The 20,077-nt window shown below is 33.3% G+C and overlaps 1 protein-coding gene across 7 annotated transcripts in view; it reads left to right on the top strand.

Moving 5' to 3' along the window:
- Nucleotides 1-20,077, top strand: part of LOC113513781 (ephexin-1) — a 175,975-nt gene that overhangs the window by 65,843 nt on the left and 90,055 nt on the right. For all 7 annotated transcript variants that reach the window (XM_052892178.1, XM_052892103.1, XM_052892345.1 and 4 more), the window contains one exon: nt 18,082-18,115. The gene's annotated coding sequence lies outside the window, so the exon portion shown is untranslated. The remainder of the gene's footprint in view (nt 1-18,081; nt 18,116-20,077) is intronic.

Below are 20,077 nucleotides of genomic sequence, written 5' to 3'. Positions count from 1 at the left end.
GTCTTGTGTCTGTCATTACTTTATATCCTCTAGAGGGCGCTGTATTTATTTTAATGCTACGTTACATACTATATATTTTTTTAATGTGTGAAGATGAAATGGTAAGCCCGCCTGCGCTGTCGCTATACAACGGCGGGGTACCAGTGATAGGTGACAAGTGAGGATGAAGGCAGGTCAGTTGGGCATTAATAACCAATTAAACGAGAATTAAACTCTACGGTTTACAGGGGGAACCGCGTGGAGATCGATCTGATAAGGTGTATTGCTAGCAACAGGGCTGTTAAATCTTATCACTAACAATTCCTTTCCCCCCATACTCTATAATTAGCGAACGATCAAATCGCTTCCAATGAAAAACTTGTCAAATTATGATAATTAGAAGTTATGGAAGAAGTTATAGGAAACAGATGAACATACATACATACCTATCGGTCAAAACTATAACCGTCCTTTTTATTTCGCTATAGTCTAGTAATAAATTGAATCTGAGACCGTGATAATAGAATGGTAACCCCGCCTGCGCTATCGGTATACGCTGGCGGCGCACCAGTGAGGGATGATAGGCGACGATAAAACAGGTCAGTTAACTCACTGCGACAATTTCTACTAGAATTAACCACGATGGTTTCCAGGGAAAATCGCGTGGAGGTGGACCTGATAGGTTATATCGCTAGCAATGGGATTACTAATCTCTATTACTAACAATCCTTTCTCCCTCATACACTTCATGGTAGACCCGCCAATGTATATCGATAGCGCAGGTGGGGTTACCACACCATAGTTACGACAGTTAGTAGATACAGGTGGCTGAGGAGTGTTTCTTATGGCATTATTGTGGAGACCTATATTCAGCAGTGGACAGATAACGTTTGATACGATAATAATGATGATTGCAAACGAAAAATCAAATATTTCCTTATAATATTAATTTAAATTAATTAAAACTTAAATTTAATTCAGCACGTACGAAGTTACTCGTTGACTATAAGTACTGGTTTATATTATAATATATATAATCATTTCCCGTCACTGCACGATACAGTGGAATCTGTAAATACATTATTAAATTCTATAAATGACAAATATAAATGTTGTATAAAGACTTATTTATGAAACAACAGCAATATTATCAGCACTCAGTTTTCTGCGAATTATTTCGCACAAGGTTGTGTTAGACACGCGCGACGGTATCTCGTGATCGATGCATTATTTTGCATTCCTCCCGTATGCCACCGAAGGTCCCATACTGTTCTTAGGCAGTTCTTCCTCGTATTGTATACAACAGGTCGGTATTGATGCTATTTCCCTATGGGTTTTCCATTCCATTTCCTCTTTTCATCGCTTCATCATCCATATGCGGCCATTCTTCATGTCCTTCAAATTCCGGGTAACGTCCATAAGCGTATTTAAGTGAGGCCGGTGGGTCGTGTCCAACCCAGAATAGGCTGCCTACCCGAGTATGTGAACGCATCTTCACAAAGATATATAAGAGTACATATCACCTTTTTAAAGAGACCAAACCCGTGTCTTTCTCGGGATAATATACCAATGTGGTCACCCAGGTCTCTAAGAGACTTTAGAAACAAGAATATTTTCAATTCACCTGTATTTTTGTATGTATCTTACGCATTAACTTAGACGAAAACCGATGCAATATTTTTTTGCAATCGGTGAGATATACCATATATCCGTATTAGTCATATATTAATTTTTCGAAGAGTGTTTTTTTTTATACCACTGAGGTGGCAAACAAGCATGCGGCCCACCTGACGGTAAGTGGTTATCGTAGCCTATGAACACCTGCAATACCAGAGGTATTACGCGTGCGTTGCCGACCCTGAAGAAACCTCTTTACCCCCCTTTTGTGTGTGTCAATTTTCTTTGCATAGCAAAATCTGTGTTATAAATAAATAATATTATAAATTAATGTGTTTAAGAAATATCTCCTCTTTCACCACCTTTGTATTTTGTCACCGTTGTAATTGTTGTTTCCTGTTTGTGAAACAAATTGTAAATATGACTATTTAGTAATATTTTTTAAATGTTATTGAACGTATGTCGACCAGTAAAACAGATGTTTTACGTAATTTTGTTACACTACAATGATGTGAGCGGTTGTGCTCTTATCTAAATGCGCATAATGTTCATACACATTTTTCCTCCAAAACGTATGGTCGGCCACAAACCCGGTCCGGCGGGGACCCGCGTCGCCATTCGAGTCACGACCGAGAAACCGCAGTTGGTTGAACTTGGACAGTCTGTGCGAATGCCAACGCCAACCTGCCTTACAGGGTTATTACACTATCATATACATATGATCATAGATAGGATCATTCTATTAGTTGCTAAAATGCTGCACTTTCAATATCAATTGAAAGATTTATAATATATATCTTTTTTATTTAAAATCATGCTCGGGGCTTAACGTAACGCTATGTATGTACAACGATACTGTTATTTTTTTATCTGATACAATATTTACTTACTTGTAAATCGGTCCCATAGAAATTTTATCAAAAGCGGTTCACTATTTTACTTTTTACATCAAAATAACTAGTTTTGCCACAATGGAATGCCACAATTTTTTTTTTTTTGTGGAACACAATCTTTAGTTATCAATTATTTGACTAGTATTTATTTAAGGAAAATATAATAATGGTAAAAAACTTGCTAAACCAATCGCTAGGAATTTCAATAGCTGCGTGTGATAGTGTAATATGTTCCTTACATTCAACTTTAAGTGATACCTGTCCAAGGCGAGCTATAGAGCACCGCGATACCATCTGATGAATGCAGTAGCACGCATAAGAACTTGCAACCGTTTGATCTTACACATTCCAAACGGATGCCAAACAAACCTTTGGCGTAGAATCAAGAATACTAAAGTTATCTTGTTGCATTAAAAGTTACATAGATGAATACCGACTTTAAGTAGATATACATGTTAAATGTGGGGGGAAGGGATTGTGTGGGGCAGGGTAGTCCCCGTTGCTATAAATATACCCTATCAGGTCAAGCTTCACGCGGTTCCTCCTGGAAACTATCGTGACAAATTTATCATTAAATTCGTCACAATGGGCTAACTGACCTGCCTTTTCATCTTCACCTATCATCCCTCATTGGTGCGCCGTCAACGTATACCGATAGTGCAGGCGGGGTTACCATGCCATTTTCACCAATTAAAAAAAAATACATGTTAAATGTATGAAAATGAAATAGTATCCTCGCCTGTACTATATATGTTTATGTTGGCTGGATACCAGTGAGCGATGATAGACGAAGATGAAGCTAAACGAGTGGACCCATCATGATGAATTAACCAGGTTTATTAAAACTGCGAGGATGGTTTTCAGGGATCAAGTTACTAGCATAAGACTATTTGTTCTATTTGACTATTACTAAGATTCTTTTCCTCAACACATATAAAAATACTTAAAAGACATAGTCGTTTTGGTTTTCTATGTATACAAACATCGCATGTAATATAATAAATATATGGTCTGTAATATAATTTAAACCCTTCCTAAAATATTATTCAAGCGTATTATTCTATATCATCTAAACATTTTTTTACTTCAATTCTATATACGAGCTGCAAATTAAAATTTAAACGGAATAGAGTTAGTTAAATTCTCTTGAACTTTAGGAGAGTTCAAGAATTTTTAGATCTATTTTTATTACACTTTTTTGAGAGTTTTACATCTAATAATTGGCATGCAGAATGCGTACAATTACGACATCTATTGACATCGATGTCTGTGATTACAACTTAATCTTTGAATTTAGAATCGAGTTTTATGTATTTGAGACTAGTTTTAGTTTTTTTTATAAAAGCTAATAAATGACATCAAGGCATGCTGCTCATAAATGGACTCGCGACTTTAATCGATGTAAGTTTTTTTTTATAAAAATAGCAGAGATTGTCTATGGTTACTATCGTTGCAGTTATTGTCCGAGAAAGCCTAGAGAAATCATATTTCTATGAAGTTTCACGTAACAAGATCTGCGTGTATTGATACCATATTGATCTTTAATTACACGACTACACTATACATATGTGCTTGTATGATTATAGTAAATTGATTCACCTAAAATATTCCAAATGTACAATAGTTTATCTACGGTAATTGGATGTTTACACGCTTTCTTTCCAAAGTGATAAAGTAAAATTTAAATATTACCTATTCAGAGCATGTACAACACTGTATCTAATACGAAATTACCTTCTGCGTAAATTGTTTTTTATTCTGTATAGTGACAGAGAAAGAATATAAAATGGCATAACTCTTTTTCATACCCAGAATGTAGAAAGAAGCAACAAAGAGGAACTATGCATAACAAATGTACCAGTACAAAAGAAAGAGTCTCTAAATTAAAAAAAAGATGCCTGGCTGGTGGTAATACCCTGCTGTATTTTGATCCGCTTATGAGAAAAGATTAAACAGTAGAACGTACAATGGAGAAGGGCATTAACTGCTTTTTAGCCCAGTCAGCCAGTACTTCGCATAATCGGATTACTGACAAACCGGGATAAAAATCGGGTCGCTCGGTTATGTAATAAAAAGGATGGTTTATAAGAAGCGCATTTGAATATAAAAAATAAAAACTGATATATTCCTCGTTGTAGGTGCAAAAAATAATAATTGTGACTAAATGTGCCTCTGATGTAAATGGACAATTACTAAATTACCTACTATTGTCTCATCATTAAGTCATTAAAGAATCCATTACGTTCGTGTGATTTCAAGACTCTAGAAAGTGGTTTGACCAGGTATATTAGGTTTGAAATTTGGTGATTTAAGTCTAGTATTTAATTACGGATCAGTTACTAGCGTTTCTACGGGTTTTGTAATATATCTTGATAATATATTATATATGTTGTTTATATTATACATGTGAAAGTTCATAACGATACTTGGAAGTAGATTTTGCTTCATAACAAACAGTTTTATATTTCGAACGGGATCAAAATAGTCGCAAAATTATACTTGTACGTTTTACAAAATTATAAATTTTATCGATTACAAAAATAATTATAAAAATCGATTCATAATTTTATAATATATATATATATATATATATATTATAATTATCATTTTATGTTATTTATACATACGTTATATACATATATACATACATATCTGTCACGCCTGTCCCCCATTAGGGTAGGCAGAAACAATGGAACGCCAAATGCTTCGATTCAAACAAACCTCTTTCGCTTCTTCCCCATTCATCAATCTTTTCATACACGCTCACCTATTTGGTCGACATACGTCCGTCTAGGGCGGCCTCTACCGAGATCTCCATTCATTCTTGCTCGATAAATCTCGTTATATATACATTATTTATTGTGTATCGATATACATTTTTAGCTGTTATTTTCTTTATCTATCCCAAGAAGGAAGTACCGTATTTGTGATTCACTGTACATCCTAAAGGTTGACTGGTAAAGAATGCTACTAGCATTAAGCCCACCTTTTGTACCATATTTTAATTAAATCAATAAAATTAAAGAAATAAATTAATAATTGTAAATAACTTTGCTTACCTCAAATGAGACTACTATTCCGATGACATAATAAACTATATTAATTCTAAATAACTCACGGAACTACAACACTGATTCAATCGTTAGATATTATTATATTAAACTTAGTTTTAATTAATTAATTTTAGTGTCGAAATGAACTCATTAATTCAAATCATTGATATGTACTGCATATATCGTATCTACGCTTAGGTATTTTAATAGATATATTAAACGAGATCAATCTTATGTCATTCTCATTATGTTCTAGTTGAATTCCACACGACGGATATCCGTGTTAATAACTATTAAATATATGTATGTATGATGACTAAACAATACTGATTTTGTAAATTATTTTTTGCAATTCATCGTCATCATATCAGCCTTTAACTGTCCACTGCTGAACATAAGCCTCCCCCTTGGAGGGTTTATGGGTAGTTACCACGCTTGGCAGGCGAATTGGCAACCACACTTAGGCTTTAGAGATGTTTTAGGAGGGACGCTGTTGCCTATTCCTCGCCCTAAGGAGGGCGAGGAATAGGCAACAGCGTCCCTCTCATCTCTTACGACACCCACGGGAAAGGAAGGGACCACACGGCCATTTTTGCTCTTATAATATATTAATGTCAAAGTTTATGAGTCGCGTAGTTACTTAACTCGCACGTGCGTTTCCGAACTAATTCGACTTGAAGACCCGAGACTGTTAAAAAGATTAAAAAGATTATTTCCTCTCTAAACACACTGGGTGGGCTAGAAAAGATCTCTTTTAGAGATAAACCCTCCCTTGGTAACAAGTTGTTAAACTAACCGCTGTATCTATTGTTCAAGTGCAATAAAGAATATATAAAGTTAATATAATCAAATATAATACAAATAAACCTTATTTGGCAGTTGATCATCAGCGCTTTATTAAAATTTGAATATCGTGAAGGAAAGGAATACAAAAATATATTGTTCATTACAATTGTTCTATAATAATTTAATCGCGTTTTGTTGCCATGCGTGCGCGCTTTTTCGCTGAAACGGAAGTATGTACGTTCACTTTCCACGTCATTACGTCATCTTTGTTGTGATTAATGATAACATGCGTGTGCGCAGATAATATCTTATTTGAACTGCATACCTACTATGAAAATCTGACCGTTATTTCGAAGCCGAACAAAATATTTCAAAATCATAAAAAAACATGCTATCGAAATGCATTTTTATCATTAATAAATACTGTTTTAACTTTTTGCAGAGATTTGTTTTTAAAAAACTATAAATCCAAGAGTTTGTTTGTCATAATCTCTTTATGACAAAAGAAGCATTACTTTTTACTTATCTTATATTCGCATATAGAGTCAGCTAAACCGTTGCACGTCGACCCATCGGGTTTTTTTGAGCTTCTCCCTGCCTTATACCATCTTTTCATAGATCCTATGTATTAACGATATCCCGTGGTTTATGATAACTGTAGTCCCCTAACTCTGGATAAGCCGGTTCCAGTAGACTCATACGCATACTTGCCAACTAATTCCAGTTGCGCATCACGTTTTCCATGGATTCCTATTTCACATCGCACATTCTGCAACGCATGGGGTGTATCATGGGCGAAACAGTATATTCTGTTATATCCATGGTATTGCTCATGTCTATAGGCGACGGTTACCACTTTCCATCAGGTCTCCGTCAGCTTGTTTGCCATTCTAAGTTGTATAAAAAAAGATCCATCTTGTATAGTATATGCCTTACTGGCATATATCCAGTTAAGGCACCGCTACTCTATTCTTTCGTTACAATACTAATTTATGTTTTCATGATCGTGTTTCTTAGTTCTGGGTTCCAAAACGTCAGAATTACGATTCATAGTAGACTCTCTTATTTATCATACACACGAGTCGATGATTGCTTATGTATTTGACAGTCTTATCTAGATCTTATCTGCGTCTTGGCCGGTGGTGAAAGTACATTCTTGGAACATCTGGCTACAGGTTCATAAGGTTAAGTCAATGCATGTGAATATGTTACTTGTCAATTTGTCTAAGCACATGTTCTAAACGCGTGCAGTGACGTCTCTGTATAGTAACTGAATAGGAATAGATACAATCAGTTACCGCCTCTTTATCCCTAATTGTATACATAAAAAAAACTTTTTTCAATTGAGACCTTTCGTTTAAAAGTTATTATTATTTATATATTATAACTCGACTTAATAGTTACAAGATTAATTTGCAACCTTCATGAGAGTAAACCCTATCAATTGTAAAAAGAATTACCGTCACCAAAATTTAAAATAAAATTCTACTATGGTAACCTCATAAAATTTAAGTGGTTCCTTTTGTACTAACATGAGAGTAAATCTTATTGGAGGCAAATCTCAAAATAGGTTTATATTAGTGAAGGATTCATCAGGACATACAAAAATTATAATTTTAAGAATTCCCTCCTTTTTCAACGAAGGAGAATATAGTGCGCTTACGCACATTACCACAGAAAGTTTACGTATAGATCGTCGGGTTGCTCTATTGACTTAGTCAGACTTACATAAGAACATTTTAAAGTGAAAATTACCAAAAGGATGAGTCATTGTCTTGGTGTATTCAATAACTTGAAAAAGCGAGTACAATATAAACAAGTACTTGCAAATCAAGTTTCACCAATTTTTGTAAACCCCGACTTATGTCAGGAGTTTGCTCATATTGATAGAAAGTATAAAACAAAAGTCGCTGTGTGTGCTTCGGCATAGAATGAGCCGCCCCTACCTTTTCCGTGAGTATCGTAAGAGGCGATTAAGGCAGGGCCAGAGATAGGCAGCAGCGTCCCTCTTAAAACATCTTTAAATGTCTAACTGCGGTTGCCTACCCGCATGCCAAGCGTGGCAACTACTGGCAAAACTCCCCTTATGGCGAAGGCTTATGTTTAACAGTGGAAGTTAAGGGCTGAAATAATAACGATAAAAAAAACAAAACAAACTTAAAATTTTAACCAACTTCAAAGACAATGAAAATTTGCCATTCAGCTATTTTTTTTATTTGTTATGCGATATTTCCAATAAATTTGAATAAATTTTTGTAATATTTCTGCAATCGTATAACGTGATAGTTTTGAGTTTAAAGTGGATACAGTAACAAAACTTATAACGATGTAAATGATCCTTTACTACAAATCTAGTATTTGATTTATGATCTGACGACTTACTAGCTGTTTCCAGTTAACCAGCCCACGTGTATTAGAATAATCTTAAGTTAATCGAAGTCTTGGATATAGACAGTCTATGTACACCGTCTAGCCATTTAAAATTGATTTTTTGTCGTTTGTTGTATTGAATAAATCTTTCCTTTCTCGTGGATGTCGCAAGAGGCAACTAAGGCAGGGAGAGGGATAGGCAGCAGCGTCCCTTTTGAAACATCTCTAAAGCCTAACTACAGTTTTCAATCTGCCAGCCAAGCATGGCAACTACTGGCGAAACCCCTCAAAGGGGAGGCTTATGTTCAACAGTGGACAATTAATGGCGGATATGATGATGATGATGAAACATTTAACAATGCCCTTGTGAATTCCGTCAGAGAACACATGAAGGGAATGCTATTAGATAACAATAATTATTATAATTGCTATGAATGGTCTGAGTGAATTAGTATATACATACATTATTAATTTTCCTTTAGCAACAAAAAGGAAAAGAAATAGAAAGGTAATATAACTAATAACAATTAATATTAAATAAATTACGTCACTGAAAAACTCGTGCACACATGTACTCGTGAGTTACGTATTTAGGGCCTATTGAAAATCAGTGTCGTAGCTTCAGATGTAAAACTGCGACGTATGCTGAATTAGGTACTTTGCACAAACACTGCTACATTCATTTTATGTTTTCTTTTTCTTCTTTTATTGTAATTTTAAAATAAAATAATGATGTTATTATATAATTGTTTTAACTTAATTATTATTTTTATTTATTTATTTAATTATTCATTGTTCACACCAGTTATAAGGTAATAACAGAGGTAATCAAATGTACAAAAAGGCGAGCTTAACTCTAATAGAGTTTTCTTCCAGCAAACCCAAAGTGGAAAGGAGCATCAATGTCAGCGGGTACAAACAAACTAAATAAAATAAAATTAATTACATTACATTTAATCGTATAAATACACATATACATAAATATATACCTATATCTATGCATATACTTACACATACATACACACACATATACACATAATATACCTACATATATAGATAAATAAATATATATTCATAGAGATAGAAGATGCTCTTTAAGTCTACTCTTAAAAATATTTGGGGATTGACTCTCATGTTTTTTTATGTTGTTTTATCATATTAATATGTATAATTTATATTTTTTTTAAAGAAAGTGTATCTAATGAATGATATTATTAAATGAATTGTATGGTCAGTGTATGTGTAAATAAATAAATAAATAAAAAAACGTCACATCTCAGATCCGTATAGAGAGACATGTCACACACGGCACAGATGACCTAGAGAAACTGCTTTTGCAATATTCCGATTGACGCATCACAAGACACGTACCTCCAAGAGCGCAGGTCAGCAGAAATTCCAATGAAAGTTGTTAGAGGAAATTAAATCTTTATGTATAGAAATAAGATATGTTTTGCTAAACATACTGTCCATTCATTCATACAAGGGTGAAATGAATGATTCATTGTTTGTTTAACATTGGCCGAGTTGGTTTTGATACAAAATATCAGTTTTCAATATTACAGACGTTTCGTGTTACGATTACAACCATTCCTTTGTCTGTCTATGATGAATTTCTAATCAATTATTAGAACATCATGATTCATATTTGAGAACACTAAAAATATAATTAAATGAATTGTATTTAAATTGCAGATATAAGAATAATTAATCTATATATATATATATATGTGTGTGTGTGTGTGTGTGTGTGTGTGTGCGTGCGTGAGTGCGTGCGTGCGTGTGTGTAAATTTGTTTACTTCGATGTGTAAGGTTGATCAGATGAAAAGGATTTAGAGAAACAGTGGTTATATTCATTTATCAAAGAGTGATATGTAATATTATCGAGTTAATAATTATCACTTGAGTTCTTGAAATTGATAGAATATGACCTCTGATTACCCCTCTTCTAATGGTATTTGTTTTTTTATTTATTTACAATAAAATATTAAATAATAGTAAATGTAATGGACACAATGTATTTGATACATATTTCTTTTTTTTTTTATTAGGGATTTCTCAACTGGCTTTTGCTCATTTTGTGTTACTGTTGCACAGGCATGAAGGGAATTTTTACTTGTATTATGCATTTTGCTGTGCAGGTCTATGTCTGTTATTATTTGTGTGCTGTAAGTAATTCAAATATATTATTTATCTATCTACTTATCTTCTTTTACTATCCATTGTTATCTACCTATGTATCACGAAATAAATGAAATAAAATAACTATTAAAGTAAGCGCGAAGTTCCAGTCATCTATCTGTTTTGTTCGACTAAAAATTTTACAATCAACATGCATTTTAAAAATATTATAGGTTAAATTGTCGTATCAGTGAATGTAACAAATGTACTTACTTTTTTCAACCTATTTCAAAAAAGGAGGTTTTTATATCAGTTCTATTTTTTTATGTAACTTTGACTTTTTTTATTGAACCGATTTTAAAAATTCTTTTTTAACCTAAAAGGATATACTTACAGATTGGTCCAGTAGAAATTTTATCAAAAGTAGTTCAGTAATTTTAAAATCAAAATAAATGGTTTTACACAATATAAGACTTTTTTTGGGAATAATAATAATAATAATAAACTCTTTATTGCGCCCAAAAAAAGATGTATATAAAAAGTATTTATACAGAATGTGTATATACAAAGTGCGGCCTTATCGCTAAAAGTAATCTCTTACGTCTGTAACTGTCAGGTTGTCTAACCTGGTATATTAATTTACATAAATAATAATTAAACTAGAAATAAAATTGTGTTATAATAAAACAGTCCATTAAAAAAAAAAGCAATTTTAAACTAATTTATTCCTATGACCATTGTCCATCGGATTATCTGTGGATAAGCAGATTAACTTAAGATGTGATTGGACAAGATAATTAGGTCTTGATATACGATGTTAACCTAGAATATATTTTATCTAGTCCGTACAGGCCACATTATCTTATCTGCCTCCGTTTTGTTGCAGCAAAAACAGCCGGTTTAAATAACTCAATGTGCCTTTCCAGTGAGGATATATCTTAGTTTTAACGTTAACTACTTATCTCTCGTAATGAGTCTACATTGATGTTGCTCGGGGAGGTTAAAAATCTGCTTTATACTAATTTATAATACGGTTCATTTTGTATAACTCGCCTATGAGACTGTGCTATGTATCAATGTGACCATTAGTGGCAGATTCCTGTCATTTTTACTTTTAAAAAATATGTTTTTATTGAAAATGCAAATTAGGTAATGTGAATTTTCTGGGAATCTTTTAAATCTGCCAAAATCTGCCACTTTTGTAAATCATCAGCATGATCTGCCACAAATGGTCACACTGCTATGTATACCCCATTATATCATACTCTCAACGCAAGATTAATACTAAATAAACCTTTAATTATTTTGAATAAAAAAATATTTTTTACTTGCAAATAAGTCAACAGCCCTCGTGATGAAATCTGAATCGAATACGATTCCCATAAGGTAGCTTTTTAAGCTACTTAATCCTTGCGCTGTTCATTCATGAATTAAATCAGATCAGAGGGTTTAAAAGGTCTACTTTACACGAATCATAAGAGAATTACCTTTGAATAACCCACCGAATTTAATAGGCTTCTCGCCTAAGGACGTAATATTAACAGGCTAGTACATTTACATCGGCGGGTTATATAAAGCAAATCCTATTAGGTATGATTCGTGGCTTTTTAAAATCCCAGATCACGGATATACCTTTACTTACATTGTTTCTAGTTGTTATTATTACTGTATGTTTTAGTGCAATAAAGAATATTATAAATATTAAACTAGTTTAATGCGCTGGTCAAGTGGTTGTAGTATAGTGTATTATTTTGAGATTTTGTTATATTTTATTTGTAGTATTTTTTCTTTTTCCCTCCTTAGCTTTTTTCCCTCCTATGGTACATCCTCTGGTACGTATTACATATATGTATACACATATGTTTCACCACACGAAATGTTTATCATATTTCGTTGTTTAAACTATATCCTACTTTTCTTTTTACTTTTTTTTTTCTAAATCCAAAAAGCTCATAGATACATGGCCTCGTTCACATATATAAAGGCAAAAAATTGATTATTTCAAATTAATATTGTTGTTATTTATACTTATTATCGTTGTTATCTATATTTTTAAATAATATTTATTATTTGTAATTTAACCTTAATTTGTATATTTTCTGTAATTCCTTAAATTTATATAAGAAATTTAATTATGTAAAGTACGGTAGCCTGACCTTCATAACGCAGGATTATCCTAACATAGAGGCCAAAGACACTTATCTACTATGAATCAATATGTAATGTATATGTATCTTGTACTTGCATCTGTATTTTTTTTTTGTTGAATAAATTATTATTATTATTATTATAAATAAAATGTTTTTGTTACATGCTTTATACGAATAATCTGTCATCGTCAATGTACCGGATAAAATAATAATGAGCAATGAACATTCACAGAGGTTCCTTACACAGACAAAGCAACGTTTGTTATTGTTCCACTTTGTGTGAGTATATAGGACGTCAAACATGCTTTGTTCATAATTTAAACATAAAATGTTATAATAATTACTTGTGCTCTAATACATACTTCAGTACTTATCAATTAGTTATAATTATTATTAATTTAGTAGGCTATGTAAATATAATGAAGTACAATGACATAATGAAGTATAATGAAGTAAATAATATAATGAAGTACAATGACAAATGGATTTTACTATGTCAAAACAGCGACTTTCTCATTTAATTAATCATATTTTATAACGAATAACATGCATCGATATAGACGTGATTATTGAAGTTTAAAATATTTTAATTTATAACGCAATAGCGTATGTACTTCTTTTTCTTCGAGTACCAGCCCTATTGGAGGTTGTATAACATTATTATTATTATTTCAGCCGTTAACTGTCTATTGCTAGGGGGAAAGGGATTGTTAGTAATGGAGACTGAGAATCCCATTGTTAGCAATATACCCAAGCAGGCCGACCTCCTCGCGGTTCTCTCTGGAAACTATCATGGTTAATTCCTGATGAATTCATCATGATAGGCTAACTGGCCTGTTTTCATTCTCATCTATCACCCTTCACTGAAGCTCCGCCAGCGTATCCCGTTAGCGCAGACGGGGTTACCATACCATTTTCACCCATAAAAAAAACTGTCCACTGCTAAACATAGGCCTTTCCCACGAGGGGAGCTTTGCCAATAGTTGATACACTTGGCAGGTGAATTGGCAGCTGCAGTCACGCCTGGTGATGTTTTAAGAAGGACGCTGCTGCCCATCCCTAGATCATGGTCGAGGGATAACATTAAGGCAATCTTAATTCTTAAAGTTGGCTCTCTGTAAAGCGAGATGGTGCTGCTACAGCCAACTTCTTTTTGTAAGTCGGTTAAAAATAAAATTAAAAAAAACTTCAAAAATAATATAAAACTTAATAAGAGTAGACCCTATCGATTACACAAACAATTTTTTTTTTTTTTAATATTAAGATTACAAAAGTCAAAGATCACATGGGATTAAATAATTAAATTTAATACTGTATTCATCACACCATACATGTCTGCTTCCGTTGTAATATTATGACCAATTGTTACATGCGCGAATGTGTGACCACACATTACTTCGTTTAATTACTGTAATATTATGAAAACAGTCTGGGAATTATAATAATTATGAAGTCTTATACATTATGCACAAAAGGCGCAAACCTACTTTGTCGATTTTGAAGTCTTTTTTTTTATACAACTTAGTATGGCAAACAAGCTGACGGTCCACCTGATGGAAAGTGGTAACCGTCGCCTATAGACATGAGCAGTACCATGGACATAACAGAGTATACTGTTTCGCCCATGATACCCCCCATGCGTTGCCATTCCTGAGGTGTTATTCCTCTGTACCCAGTAAATTCACGCCATATCCCACCCTTCAAATCGAAACACAGCCATGCAAACACAACTGCTTCACGGTTGAAACACGAATGGGACAGAGGTACCCAAGCAATCGACTTTTGTACAAAGTCTCCCTCTTTTTAATTCTAAATAGTGCTTGCTACTGGTGAGTTCGGCTCCCCATAAGCGCATTGTATAGCTTACTACCTTAACCTACTACGTATACGCATACTGCAACTGGATAGATGCATTTTTTTTATTTGCATTACTTACTGTACACAAACAACAACAGACATAGATGCACAGTGAAAAAAGAAAAAAAAATACGTATACAAAAAAAAAAAAAATAAAAACAAAACGCATAAAATTAGTAACAATTTTTCCCTTCATGCGTCATTTGATATTTACAGACTTTTGTTTCTTCTTTTCCTTTTCTCTATTTCTTCTCTCTTTGTTCCTTTAGACAACTAAGATATCTTGGGAATACAGAGGATTGGTAACACGTTATTCTTATTAATGTCCTAACATTCGTATGATCCATTAAAAAAAAATATTTTTTTGTAGCTAAAAATCGGTTACACAATTTATTATACAGTGATTACTACACTAGGCTCGCAGGCCTGTATCGTAGTAGTCAGTGAATGGCTAATTTAGTTCATATTTATTGCCATTTACAGTCCGGTTCCTGTACAATTTTATCATTTAGGTACTCGAAAATTAAAATACATTTGAAATTAAATAAAAAAAATAAAATACATAACTAAACAAGAAAATTAATTCACACATTTATTATTTTAACCAGTAACTATCCACTGCTGGACATAAGCCTTCTTCATAAGGGAAGTTTTGCCAGTAGTTGCCATAATTGGCAGGCGGGTTGGCAACCGCAGTCAGGCTTTTAAAGATATTTTAAGAGGACGCTTCTGCCCATTCCCCAACTATAAGTTTCCTTAGTCGCCTCTTACGACATCTACGGGAAAGGAATTGGTGGCCTATCCTATATCAGGATACATACGGCAAATTCACACATACTATTTGATTATTTTACGTAGCGTAACATAAATTACGACTTTTATATAATAATGTCTTATAGTACTCACCAAGACGCGTGGGACACTGACAGTTCCCATCGTGCTGTTTTGCTTCAAAACGGAGTATGCACTGTTTTAAAGAAATACAAAAGCATAAACATGTGCTCTGTTCTCATAACATTATGATTTAATTTTCCGTAGCAATGTTTAATGCAGTTTATAAAGCGTTTAATTCGTGTGCGTATTTATGTTACGCATTGTGTGTATCACACGTTTGTTTGCAAAATGAAATTATTTGCGCTGATATATATTTTTTTTATGGATGGTAATGAAATGGTAACCCCGCCGGTGCTAGCAGTATACGCTGGCGGGGTACCAGTGAGAGATAATCGACGAGGATGAAAAGACAGGTCCGTTAGCCCATCGTGACAAATTCAACTATAAATTTATTTCGATGGTTTCCAGGAGGAACCGCGTGGAGGTCGACCTGATAGGGGATATATTAATATCAATGGGGACTAACCTCCCGCTTTATAAAAATCCTTTTCCCCTGCGCAGATGTATTGAGTTTACCAGCGGTGTTATTGTTTAAAAAATTCGTAGCTGACTTCAGAACTGCACCTCTGGCTATGCCAAGGTCCAGGGTTTTTATGGACCCATTGAACAAACAGAGCCAGTAAATCAAATTTGAAAATAATGCAGAGAAATTTCTTCTAAATAAAGAAGCAGGGGGAGAAAGGAGTGTTAGTAATGGGGACTAACGGCCCCATTATTAGCAATATATACCTTATCAGGTCGACATCTACGCGGTTCTCTCTGGAAACCATCGGTTTATAATTGTCGAAATTATGAGGTAACAAACATAAACCAAAGGGAGACTTTGTACAAAAGTCGTTTGTTTGGGCAACTCTGTCCCATTCGTGTTTCTATCATGAAGCTGTTGTGTTTGTATGTCTGTGTTTGGATTAGAAGGGTAAAATATCGCAGTGGATTTACAGAGTACATAGAAATAACACCTGAGTCCTCAGGAATAGCAACGCATGGGGGGTATCATGGGCGAAACAGTATACTCTGTTATGGCCATGGTACTGCTCATGTCTATAGGCGACAGTTATCACTTTCCATCAGGTGAACCGTCAACTTGTTTACCATTCTAAGTTACATAAAAAAATACAACCGAATTGAAAATCTTGTATTTGTAGTAAGTTGTAAATGTATATACTCTACATATCATAGAGGCATTTGTATTTTACCAATAGGTATAGGTACAACTCTTTCGACCTACTGCAGTGAAGCGGTTTCCCACGTACGAACAATACGAATTCTATGTAAAACATATGTCATACAGAAGTTTGAAAACAATGCTCCTTTCGCTTCCTACACGTCGCCCGCAAAACACTGTAACAAGCAATAGAACATTAGCGTTATGTGATTGACGAATGTTTTGTGGTGGAATTCTCCGTCTCATTTTGTTCCGTATCTCACTCACTTACTTCCTACTAATTAATAAGGTAACTACAAACTTATGGCAACATAAGATTTTTTTTTGATGAGTGAAAATAGTATGGTATCCCCACCTGCGCTAACAGGATACGCTGGCGGAGCACCAATGAAGGCTGATGAGAATGAAAACAGGCCAGTTAGCCAATCATGATGAATTCATCAGGAATTAACCATGATAATAATGTATTTTTTTGATGAGTGAAAATGGTATGGTAACCTCGCCTGCGCTAACTGGATACGCTGGCGGAGCACCAGTGAAGGGTGATAGATGAGAATGAAAACAGGCCAGTGGGCTAACTGTTTAATTCATCAGGAATTAACCATGATAGTTTCCAGAGCGAACCGCGAGGAGGTCGACCTGGTTGGGTATATTGCTAGCAATGGGATTCTCAGTCTCCATTACTAACAATCCCTTTCCCCCCGGCAACATAAGATTTGATTCGACGGTCCTATAATAGTAGTAACATACTCGTAAATGCAAAAGATTGTATGTATGGATGCACGCATAAACTACTGAAAATATTTGAATGAAATTTGGTACATGAATAGCTTATCTCATAAGTCATCATATCAGTCATTAACTGTCCATTGCTGGACATAAGCCTTTCCCATAAGGGGAGTTTTGCCAGTAGTTGCCATGCTTGGCAGGCGAATTGGCAACCGCTAGTTAGGCTTTCAATAATATTTTAAGAGGGATGCTGCTGTCTTGTTGCTACTCCACTATTAGGTTCCTTAGTTGCTTCTTGACACACACAAGAAAAGAAGCCCATTCTATGCCGGAACTACACGACCATCTTTATTTGTCTGAAAACAGAATACTTACAGTTTCATAGACGAAGTCGCGGCATACAGCTAGTATATACTAAATACATGTATTAGAAAATTTTATTAAGATGCATATTATTTTGTTTCAGAATCTTCACTCGTTTTTCCAGTAACTTAAATCAGGTAAGAAGTCAGATAATTTTTTTATCAACCTAGAATTGCAGTATACTGTATATAGTTATGTAGTATATATATATATATATATATATATATATATATATATATATATATATATATATATATATATATATATATATATATATATATATATATATATATATATATATATATATATATTATATATATATATATATATATATATATATATATATATATATATATATAGATTTTTTAAATATATTTTTTTTACAATCTGAAACCTAGATAAACTTGAATTTTTTGATATATTTTATACGCATTATGATTAATTAATATTTATTTACTAAGATTGTACACCGCTCAACCCGCTGACATTAATGCTCCTTTCCACTTTGTTACTCTTTGATTACCTCTGTCATATTCTTATAACTGGTGTGTACAATAAAGTTTTTTTTTTTTTATACAACTTAGAATGGCAAACAAGCTGACGGCCCACCTGATGGAAAGTGGTAACCGTCGCCTATAGACACGAATAGCACCATGGACATAACAGAGCGTACTGTTTCGCCCATGATATACGTTGCCATTCCTGAGGACTCAGGTGTTATTACTCTGTACCCTGTAAATTCACGCCATATCCCACCCTTCAAACCGAAACACAGTCATAAAAACACAACTGCTTCACGGTTGAAACACGAATGGGACAGAAGTACCCAAGCAATCGACTTTTGTACAAAGTCTCCCTCTAGTAAAAAATAAATAAATAAATAAGATTAATAATCTTTGATAATAAGTATAAGGATAAAAAGTAGCCTGTATCCTTCTTCATGCCATATAATACATGTATACCGAATTTTATAGTGTTCAGCCATAAAGACGATATAAGGTAATAAACTAACAAATGAAACTCATTTTCACATTTATATTATAATATTAGTAAGGATAAACTGTGCCCGCTACATAGCTCGCGTGCTAGTCTAAATTAATATTCACTTTAGTTTTAGTTCTATCATAAAAATGTAAACATAAATCCAAAACCATATTTGAAAAACCGGCTAGTCCAGTTACCTCATGGTCCATCTCCGAACTTAGCACATAATGGTTGGTAACGAAACAAAAAAAAAGCGCCAAACCTGATTATCAACTATACCTCTGTTAGATGTATAAATTCGTTACTTATTTAAACATAAAAAAAAAAAATATTCTAATGGTATCATCATCTGCAATTTAAAATAGCTTGGTTAAAAATAGCTTTTTTATTTTATTTGATATCCTATTTATATGATTTTAATAATAACATTGAGACTGTTACATTTACTCGATTTAAAAAAAAGTAAGATTATTCATTTTTTTTTTATTCGTATATTTAAACTCTCATCTTCAAATCAAAATCAACTTTTTAATCGATAAAACATAATAAAATAAAAAAAAAGAAAACAAAACTTTGATTTTATAAATCACACAATTCATTCCATTATCTTCACTCGTGTTTATGAAAGAGAGGGAATCAGTATATAACTATTAAAAAAAAAAAAACAATAAAATACATTTTATGTAATTCTAAATTATTGTAATTAAACAGATGTCAAATATACAGACAAAAAAAAAATATTAGCTACTTCTTCTGTTTACGTAACTACTTAAAAAGTTCTACTTTCGATTTATAAAAAAAAATTGCAAACTCTTAAATTTTACTGTTATATACATATACATCAATATGTAAGTTATAATACAAAAGTGTAAACGCATATGTTGAAAGAATTTTAATCGGATGCTGCTGTAAACAGTACGGACCATCAACTTTTACCAATACAAAAATGTCGATGTGATTATTAAAAAAAAGCCTTCATAAAATTGTACGATGTCTCTCTTAATTAAATGGCGGCATCTTAAATGTCAAAGAAAATGGCGGTACACTCCCTGTTGAATATCGTTATATGCATTAACCTGTACCGATACGTCGATATATATAAATATTTAAAGAGT

This window comes from Galleria mellonella, unplaced genomic scaffold, assembly GCF_026898425.1.
Source record: "Galleria mellonella isolate WM207_F2 unplaced genomic scaffold, CSIRO_AGI_GalMel_v1 utg103, whole genome shotgun sequence".
NCBI lineage: Eukaryota > Metazoa > Arthropoda > Insecta > Lepidoptera > Pyralidae > Galleria > Galleria mellonella.
The sequence above is the reverse complement of the archived record's forward strand: the minus strand, read 5'-3'. Positions and strand labels throughout refer to the sequence as shown.